Consider the following 8,841-nt stretch of genomic DNA (forward strand, 5'->3'; position numbering starts at 1 on the left):
TGCGGGAGAAGAGCTCTGGTGACTTTGTGACCTCTGTCCAGAGTGCCCGCCTGTCCCCTCTCTGGCCCCGCTCCCCCAAGGCTCCGTGTGTGTGTGTGTGTGTGTGTGCGTGTGTGTGTGTGTGTGTGTGTGTGTGCGAGCGAGAGAGAGAGAGAGAGAGAGAGAGAACCAGCGACCTGATCTGTCAAAGAAAGGGTCTGCCATGTTGATAAGATCTTCAGATTCTCAGGGTCATGGTAGCCTCCACCTTAGCGCTTCTTCCTCTGAATTAGCCAATAGCGCAATAATGTGGACCCGAGCTCGGAGCCCTGACCAGTCAAGTCAGAGTGAGAGTCTGGGGCAGGGCAGACCCAGGGGCTGGAAATAAAACCCAAACGGACTTCCCATTTGGTGTGCTTTGCCCATGATTCTCAGCAGCAACTGCACCCCCTGCAGAAGTCAGCCGGCAGTGCCCACCCAGTTTTGAGTGTTTGTCTCATTCCAGCAACACCGTTGAGCGTTTCTAACAGCCTGTGTGTGTGGGTGGGTGAGGGGCGGTTCTACAACAGGCAGCCTTTCTGAGCAGCGCCCATGTGTAAAGAGGACCACCAGGGAGGTAGGGGCAGTGCCTGCAGGAGGGGGGACCCCATTTACTCTCTTCAAACAGCCGCCTCAGTCAGGGACCCCAAGGTCATTCCTGGGGCAGCAAAAGGAGGCTGGGAAAACAGGTGCCTTGAAGTGGGGGTCCCATGAGCCTCCAGTGACCTCACTTCCCTAAGTAAGGTTTCCCAGGGCTCCCAAAGCCCCTGGACTAGGAGTCGTGTGCAATCCTTTGGGCTCTACTTTGGAAATATGCGGGGAACCCAGCCTCTCCTCCCACATTGCCATCCAGGTTGCTGCCCAGGGACCCATAGAACCGCTTCTCTTGTAGGCAGCACATTAGCAGCCTCTTCTCCAGAAACTGACCTCACTATATAGGTCTGTTCCCCACTCGGGAACCCAGTCATCATTTCTAAAACATAAGACAGATCAGGTCCCTCCTCTGCTCAAAATCTGCAATGGCTCCCATTCCACTCAGAGTAAAGCCAACGTCCTACCCTTGGCCCCAAAGACCTCACACAATCTGCCTCCACTCACCTGCCTGAGCTTACCTCCTGCCACTCTTCTTGCCCATTCTGCTCTGGCCACACCTGCCTCATTGTCACTGCGGAAGCATGGCTGTCATATTTCTACCTCAGGCCCTTTGCACTTTCCTCCACATTCTCTCACCTCCTTCAGGTTCCTGCTCCAATACCATCTTGTCTGATAGCCTTTCCTGACCACCACTCTCCTGAGAATAAGAAATGCTCCCACTCCCCCCAGCACTGGCATCTACTGCCCTTTGCCTGCTTCCTTTTCTCCATAATGTTTACCCTTGTCTGACATACCACTTATTCACTCGCTTGGTGAATGCCAGCTCCACGAGGCAGGTATTCTAACAGTCTTATAAGTGGCTGTGTCCCCAGTGCTTGGCACATGATAGGTACCCTGTAAACAACGAATGAATGAATAAATGAATGTGTCTGGCTACTGGGTATGTTACAGCTGTCACCACCTAAACTGTCCCATGGGGCCTGGGGACACACAGCTTGTTAATGACAGGCCTGGGGTTCTCACCCCGACTCCAGGGCTTGGAGGCCACCTCCTAGTATGGATCAAGTATGACTAACTTTTCATACTGGCATTGAGGGTACTGCCTCCTCAGACTTCTTTCCATCACACTGGCCTGCACGCTATACTTGTGTTTCCACCTCCTGGAGCCCTATTGCCTTCAGAGCGCCCATCCAAATCCAACCTCTTGAAGAGGCTCCAATCCAGGAACCCCAGCTGTCTCCTCACCCAGCTCCCTCCTCCTTATCCCCATGCCCCCCAGCGCTCATTCTGGATTGCCAAACTACTTGGTATTTGGGGGCTCTGCCTCCGTGTGTCCCATGTGGCCACTGGGACACAGGCACAGCCCATTGTGTTTATGCAACCCTCTCCCTGGGAAGGGCTAGGGTGAAGTTACCAATGGAGAAGAGGGTGAGCCTTGGGGAGCCCACCTGAGGGGGCCAGCCCAGTGTTAGGGGAATTAAGACAGAGGGCCATGCCCTCAGCTGCCCTCCCAGGATCCTACATTTCCTGGCATAGCCCTTGAAGCTTTTGGGAGTACCATCTCATCTCTCCTCTGGGATCCAAACTCTGTAATTAAAGCCAGGTAAAAATAGCTGCCCCACTTCTGTGAGATCATGTGCAGGGCCTCCGGGCCATAGGGCACTGTGGGAATTCCCTCTCACCTTGGGGCACCTCGCCATTGATCTGCAGTCAATAACCACAGGACAGTCCCAGGGAGAAAACAGGCCACTTGATGCCACTTAGCATAGAGGGGCGTTTTCTAAACCAGCAGGTCTCCTGCCCTAGTACTGATGGAGAGGCAACAGGGAGCTAGATTTCCTGGAGGAGCGGGGCCTGCTTTGGGTTTCCTGGTTGAAGAGAATGAAGAGTGCCCTCCCTGTAGGCCTGAGCAATACCTGGAGGGAGGGGGACTGAGGCACCCATGAGCCTGGCTCATGCTGAGCCTTTTTCATACCCTGCTCTTCTGCCCTTCTTTATCAGGCTAAGTCCCACTCACCCTTTAATAATTAATCCAGGGACACTTCCTCCAGGAAGCCTTCCCTGACCTCTCTCCCTGCCAGGTGGCATGAGTGTCTCCTCTGAGCTCCCACAATCCTCTCCGGTACATCTCCCCTAGCAAGGTGTAAATTGCTTCAAGCCCATCCATTTACCCAGCAGGGCAGTGTTCCCCAAAGTGACCACCTCCCCGCTGTACCACTGAGACCACCAGGAGGGTCAGACTGGATGACATGGCGCCGGAAGGGCTAGCACTGGAGCCATCCCCAAGTGTGGAGGCCACTGTTTGACACAATTTTGCTCCCACCTCCCACACAGGGCAGGTGGGGACAGGGAGGAAGTCAGTCCCCGTTCCCCATCCTCTGGCATTAATCTCTGTTCCTCCCTGCTCTTCCTGCTGGTTGACAATATGCTTGGCAAGAAGGGGCAGAGCAGAGACAGAGCCCTGGGGACAGGCTCTCACAGGGCGGCCCCTGCTCGCCCTCACTGGAGGTGGGGGTGGCACTCAGAGAGGAATTTGCTAAGGATATGGTGGCTGTGGCCGCGTCCTCAGGAGGGACTGGCCTGCGAGGATGGTCCTAGCTTGACCTTCCCCACCCACCTTGTTGCTGGCCAGCAGTCTGTAGGCCTGATGCCCTGCACAGCAGCTTCAGTGTTCCCTGGGTCCAGCCGGGGCTACACAGAAGTGGCAGAGGTTGAGCAGCCAAAGATAAAAGTCACAAGCAGCAGGGTCAGCAGGCAGCCTCATACTTAATTACAGATGGGGAGGCTGGGCCCAGACATGCCGCTCTGCAAAGGGGAGGCTGCAAGTCACAGGGAAGAGGACTCAGACCCAGCAGGGGCAAGGTTGTGCTGTGGGCCAGAACTGGGGTGAGACCATGTGCAGGGACCATGGCTGACCTAGGCTCAAGGCCTGATCAGACTGCTCTCTAGGTGAGTGGCTCCTCCTATGGCCCCTGAGGGCCAGCAGAGACCTGTGAGTCAGGGCAGGACAGTGCAGGATGGGCCTCCCAAGGCCTCAGCTTCCATGAATAAAATGGGATGCTGGAGCAGTGGCTCTAGTGGCCCCCAACTCTGATGGCTCTTGGACATTTGTTACTGGGGCCCTTCTATCACTCCATTGGGACCAGGGGCAGGCGGGGCGGGGTGTGCTCCTCTCACCTTCACGGGCTTCTTTGAAGATTGGGGCTGGAGACAAAGGGAGCCCATGGGGTCTGGGCATTAGGTGCTGGCTCCCCAGGGGCCTTGCGCGGGCAGACCACCCTCCCTGGATCATCAGGGCTTTGTGTTTCTTTCTTTCCAGGCTCAGCTGGGCTTTCTGGCTTCTCCTCCTGGATAAATGTTTTTTGTCCCCATCTCGCCAGGGCTGGAGCACGATGGGAGGGGGCTTCAGGGAGGCGGGGCAGGGGAAGCCTAAGAATCTCGGCTTTCCAAGCGCAGACTCTCCTAACCCCTCCCACAGGAACCAGACCAGAGACCCTCCCCCACCCCTATGAGCAGAGGCCTGGGAGAGGGGGCGGCTGGCCTTCCGGTGGTAAAAATAGCGCTGACAATTGGAAAAGAAAAAGACCAGTTGTCAACCCCCGCAGCACGCAGTTCCGGATCCCGCGGCCAGGTCATTCCTTAAAATATTGATGAGGCATCTTAGCCGCCCCCGCTAATGCACAGAGGACCAATCCATCTACCACACAGGGTGGTTGCCTGGGGGGCGGGACGCCTGGACCACTGAAGGCTTCCCCTCTCCCCCACCCCACTGCAGCAGTGCTTCTGGGGAGCCCCAGCTGGAACTGGCTTCCCTTCCACAGGAGACAACTGCACCTAGGCAGGACCTGGGCAGCACCGTGCACCACCAAGACCTCCCCCCACTCCTTCTCCTGCACCCAACTCACCCAGGTGCAGGAAGGGATGGTAAGGGTCAGAACTAAGGGTGGGGTCAGACCTAGAGTGCCCACCCCCATAAAGCATTGATGATGGGGAAACTGAGGCCTCTTCTTGGGGTCCCCCAACACGAGAGGAGACAAGCCTCACTTGGCTCTTCCCTGCACCTGGGAAGCTGGCCCTAACTATGCCCACTGATGTCCTCTCCTCTGGGTTTCTCAGGACCATTGGCCTGGCCAGTCCAGCCCAGCACTCACTCACTAGGCTCCTTCAGTCCTCCATCCTACTGTTCTTCCAGCTGCCCTCCTGGCCTTTGGGGGACAGTCCCCTCCAGCCCCCTCTCTCCATCTCGCCCCTGCAGGACAGACAACCTTTGGGCAGGTTGTTCCATCAGCCAGGAGTGCCTTCTGCCTGCTGCCACCTGACTCTCCCCTGCAGATGGAGGCACAGAATAGACAGGGCGGGCACATTCTCTGTTTCACGGTTGGCTACTTGGTTGGCTACTTGGGTGTCGGTTCTCAAGTCTACCCCCCACCTTACCCTTCCCGCCTCCCCCTGAAGTGTCCCCATTGGGCAGGTTCTGAACCAAGGCTTCCTGTGAGAGTGAGGCGTGGCTGGAATTCCCCAACCTCTCCTACCCAGAATATCTGTGCTCACCCCATGACCCTGCCTGAGGGCAGAAGTAGGTATGATTTTGGTCTTAACACCCGTGAACCTGCTGGGACTTTGATGCAGAGTGTGTGTGGGAGGACACTCTGACTAGTGACTGGAACAGGTTAAAACCCTTGGGACGTTGCCTCTGAAGGGGTGAGTGGGAGGGGGCACTCAGGGGTCCCAGCTTTTCTGAGCATCAGCTTCCCTAGCTGTAAAGTAGGACCATCCTGCTCTCCCACAGATTATTCCTGTTCCAAGGTCATGCTGAGGAGCATGAAGAGCATCGTTAGGAGGCAGCTGTTAAAAGCTGGGAGACAGCTCTGTGCCCACTGTACCCTCACACCTTTCACAGGACCCCCAGCCTTTGTCACTGCGGGAGTGGAAGCCCTCTAGCTTTCACTGACACCTTGAACCTGGACAGGCCCTGCAGGCTTGGACCTGCAAACTTCCAATCCTAGGGGGCCCCACAGCTACATCCAACAGATGTTGCCGTCAGAGGGGTCACTGCCTGCTGTCTCCCTATCTCTACCTCTGGTCACTTGACACACGGGGACAGTGGAGTGATGAAAAGCCTGGAATCTAGAGCCAGACCTCCTGGGTTTGAATCCTAGCTCCTCTGCTTCCTCGCTATGTCACTGTGGGTTCGTGACTCAGCTTCCCTGGGGCCTCCCTTTCCTCATTTGTTAAAACAGAGGGTGATACCAGCACTGACTGTTATCAAAGGGCTGTCATGAGGATCAAATAAGTAATTTGTTTAAAAATAAAGTTCTGCTTCTAGTTCCTAAATGTCTTGCATTCATTCCCTCTTTTCCTCCCACTGCTCTGGGCAGAGGGTCGCAGGGAACTCATCTCTGCTTCTACTGCCCCCCACCCCCACCCCCGCATCCCCTGACACATCCAGGCTCCGTAGTGTAGCCAAGGCCGTCTTGCTGGAACGCACATCTAATTGGCTATGCCCCTATTTAAAGCCCCCTTCCTCTCACATCTTCCATGCCAGGAAGAGAGGATTCTGGCAAGGGAGGTGACTGCCCATCTTTCACCAGATTCACACTGGGTTCCCACTGTGTGTCAGGAGCCATGCTGGGAGGTCCAGGGTCACAGACAGATGAGAGGGGAATGTGGAGCCAGGCTCAGATCTGCCCCTTCTGTAGCAGACGCTAGTCCAAACAGAGCCCTGGAGCGCTCTCCCTCTGAGGACAGCCTTGGGTTACCTAGCCCCCGACTCAGGAATAGATATCTCTAGCCTCAGAGGAGAGGGCACTCTTACAGGCAGGACATCCCAGAGCTGGGTCCTGCAGGGATTAGATGTCATATAAGCACGAGTGGGGTTCAGGACAATAAACTGCACCAGGGCCTGGGGGCTTAGGAGGAAATCCCATCTTCCTTCAGGAGCACCTGGTGCTGGACAGTTCCTGGGCAGGCTCTGTAGATGAAGAGCAGGCTGGCATGGCTCTAGCTGCACTAGCCTTGCCCTCCTCTCCAGCCTTGGCCTGAGCCTTGCAGCCTCTCCCTCCCTCCCAGTGTCATGGATCTCGCTTTGGCCTTGATTCATACTTCTCCCAGACCTTCCTAGCCCCTGACTCAGCCCCCCAAACTTGCAGAACGCCTCCCTCAACCCTTACCACTCACCCCACCAGTCTGCCTTCTGACTTTTTCATGACACATGTACCGTGCCTCCCCTGGGTTCTGAATATCCCAGAACTCTGGGCATTGTGGATGCTTGTAAAAGTTCCCTGAGCCTTTCTCTGAGCAATCAAACTCCCTGCCTGGTTGATACCCAGCACCTCAAACTCCCCACATCCAAGTTCTAACACATCCTCTTCCTCCAGCCCCTGCTTGTCCTCAGCTCAGAGTCTTTTAGTACCCATTGCCCCACCTGTCCGAATAGTTGGCAGGGTCCAAGTCCACAGAGGCCTTGGGAATACCCCCTCTATACTGTCCCTGCCTCGACTCCCCTCCCCCAACTCCTCCACAATGCACATTGCTGTGGCCTGCCTTCATCAGACCAGATGAGTGTTATACCCACCATAGGACCCAGGAAGCCCTATATACAGAGGATTGGAGGTACCAGGCGAATGGAGCCCAAAGATGCTGTACTCCCACATACTGATGCCCTGTCTACCTGTGCCCAAACAGGTGCGGGCTGTGACCTCCTCCAAATGTTGAGAAGTCACATCTGCTCTCCCCTGGGACAGAGTACAGCCATAAAAACGGACCCAATCAGGGGAGGGGGGAAGAGAAACTTCCCCAGACTCCAAAGGTCCCACCACCCTTCCAAGTCCCATGTGGAAGTGAGATAGCCTTCAAGACTGGACCAGCAGCCACGAGACACCTAAACCCCCAATTCCCTGCAATCCAGGATGGGTAGATAGTGCAAGAGGTAAGAACCAGGCTCTTATCAGAGAGAAGTGGTTTGGAGGCCTGGCTTGTTGGTTGAGTGACTTTGGGCAAGTCATTTCACCTCCTTGAATCTCTTGCCTTCTGTAAAATGGGGATAATAGTAGTACAAACCCCACAGGGTTGTTGTGGAGTTTACATGAGAAACAGCATGGTGCCCTTAGCCAGGCAGGAGTCATCTTGAAACCAAATGCTCAGCCTTGGAGGTGCCCAGGTTACACCTGGCAAGAGGCGGGGGTGTACCTTCCCTCCAACACCCCCTAGAAAAGCCCACCTTTGGGTGTGAGTGCAGGGGAGACCCACTAAATAGGGAGGAGGGTTTAGAAACATGAGATAGGTTTTCCACCATAGGAATAAGAAGAAATGCATTAACTCTCCATTACTTAGAGCTACTCAACTAGCCGGCTCCAGAACGCTTGCCCACCATCATTCACGCCCCAGGTGAGAGGAGTAGAAGAAAGCAGCTTGTGGGAAACTGCCTGAGACCCTAACAAATGCTCTGACCCACACCAGCCTCCTGCACTGCCTGGCGGCTCTCAAAGTTCCTAGAGCTGAAAGGTTCTAGGTCAGTTCCCAACCAACGGCCTTCTGGATGGAGCAGTGGGGCTGGGAGGGAAGAGATTTGTTCAAAGTCGGGGGCAGAGTAGGAGGGGGTTCATATCACACCCCCGACAGAGCCAGCCAAAGCCTCTTAGGATGACCACCCTGCTCCTCCTGCCCTGGCAGGGTGCTCATTCACCTCATGCTCGGGACCTGTGTTGCAGGGGGCAATTCTTGCAGGTCACCCAGCGGGGATGCAGGCAGCACCATTCCCGTTCTACAGAGTAGATAATGGAGGCTCAAAGGGCAGGGGTAGGGTTCCACCCAGATTTGACTCCAGACCCAGGGGCTCTCCCCTGCACCAGCTCGGCGTCAGCACAGATTCTGGTTTAACATGTTCACAGTCACTCCTGAGGATGCCCGGTCCCCACACCCGCCCCCCGCGCAGCTCCCCAGGGGCCAGTCCCTGTGCACGTCTCCCCTTGAAGACCTCACTTCGTGGGGTCCCTGCCTCCGCCCGCCTCGGCCGACTGGCTGGCGCGGTTCTGGGCCCGCGCAGCCCGCAGGTTCATCAATGGCCGAGGCCGAAAGGCCTGAATGGAGGGCACGAACCGCCCCTTCTTAAAGGCGCCGGCCTCGGGCACCCTCAGCGTCCTCCCCACTAACCCGGGCGGCCGAGAGCGCTCGGGGTGGGCGGGTCGAGAACAGGGACCCTGAGAAAGAAGGCCTGGGCGGAATGGAGGG

Source organism: Myotis davidii, unplaced genomic scaffold (assembly GCF_000327345.1).
Source record: "Myotis davidii unplaced genomic scaffold, ASM32734v1 scaffold726, whole genome shotgun sequence".
NCBI lineage: Eukaryota > Metazoa > Chordata > Mammalia > Chiroptera > Vespertilionidae > Myotis > Myotis davidii.